This window comes from Manacus vitellinus, unplaced genomic scaffold, assembly GCF_001715985.3.
Source record: "Manacus vitellinus isolate BGI_N305 unplaced genomic scaffold, ASM171598v3 scaffold_32_pilon, whole genome shotgun sequence".
Classification (NCBI taxonomy): Eukaryota; Metazoa; Chordata; class Aves; order Passeriformes; family Pipridae; genus Manacus; species Manacus vitellinus.
Window position 1 is genome coordinate 7577518 of NW_021940460.1, and position 1640 is coordinate 7579157.

Sequence of the window (1640 nt, forward strand, 5' to 3'; positions counted from 1 at the left end):
CTTATCACCCAGAAAAAAAGCTTTCATGTGCAAAAGCATTGACTTAGGAAAGAAAGGCACAATTGCAGAGCTAAAGGAATGTCAGCACGTTGTGGAAGGGTCCTCCTGTTCCCCCAGGTGACAGGAATCACAAAAACCTGGTTCCTGCTCAGATTTGTGCATGATCAGGCACTCCCAGGTTTTACTCTGTGAGAAAAACTAAGCCTGTGGGAACCTGGGGGGTCACTGGGAGCTAAATTCCTAAATTTAAGCAGGTAAAACATCAGCCAGTGCCCTGAGAGCTGTTCCTGCTGGCAGAAGGACCCAGACAGATGTTTCCTGTTTCCCCAGGGTCAGCACAGAGGAAGGATCACTCCTCATCCTGCTCCGCCGGTGCCGTGTGGAGCTCCCTGGCTGTCAGGTGGGGGTGTGTGGAGAGGGTGGTGGTGTAGGCAGGGCCAGGACTAGAAAGGGCAGTAATAAATTAAGTGAACTGTGTGTGCTATAAACCTTGTCCTGGAGAACAAGCTCATCTGAGTGCACCTCTGCCTTTGGGGTTGGGCTTCCCCTTCCCCAGCTCTGGATGAGCTCTGGTCAACGTGACCCAGGGCCTTGGAAGCAGAGGGCAGCCAAACAGTCTTGTTGCTTTGTTGGCCTTGCCTGCCTTTGGGTGTGACACAGTCACTACACCCAGTCCTTCGCTGTCTGGCAGGATTAACTAACTCCTGCTCCTTTTTCACTGCTTACTCTTCTACTCTGTGGGGCTCGTGTGGCCCAAGGCACATCCCCACTGCCCTGGAGGCTCTAACGCCTGCGAGGGAGAGTGTGAGAATCTATTTTGCATGAAGGCTAATGTGGTTGGAAAATCCCCGTGAGAGACCTTGTTTATTACCATGGATATGCAATACCCAGCTGCTTTCCCTCTCGTTGCAGTGCAAAGCCAAACAAGGCTGGCTGGCTTCCCTGTATGCTGCCTAAACAGGCTCTGCCACACAACTGTACTACACAGATGACAGCTGGCACTGGCAGAAACGATGATTCCTCCTCAAAATGGAAATGGGTCTCTCTAGAGGGCTTTCTGTGGCAACTGCCAGTGTCTGCCTCCAAGTTGTTGTTGGTTTTTGGGGAAGTGCTGGCTGCAGGTGCCCCTCGGTGTATTTCTGTGTGCTAAGCAGGTAGCCGAGATGATTTTTCAAAGAAGAGATTTGCCTTTGTTGCAAATCAAAGGCACAGAAGGTGCTGGGGGGGGCTGTACAAGAGAGCAGCGTCTGATGGGTAAGGGGGTGGCCGTGCCTGTCGGGCTGTGCTGACTGAGCCACCTGTACCCGAGATGGGTGGGAGGCTGGCTGGCTTCATTCTGCCCTGCTCGGCTGTTGGTGTATTTGCTGAGGTTTGGGGAATGTTTAATGGCGAAAATTGCTTCTCCGGGGCAACTAAAAGAGCTGCAGGTGCACCTGACCCTTTGAAGTGCCTGAGGGACAGGAACCAGCATCCAGCCAGGGTCTCCCCAGTGCTGCAGGGCTGGGCTAGGAGGGGCGGAGGGAGATCCCTTGTCATTGCTTCGCCTCGCAGCTCCTTCCCGGGAAAGCCCGGCGAGTCGTTCTGGACTGCTGCCTGGCGGCAGGGATCGGGCTTTCCGGAGCTACCGGGCTTCCCGGAGC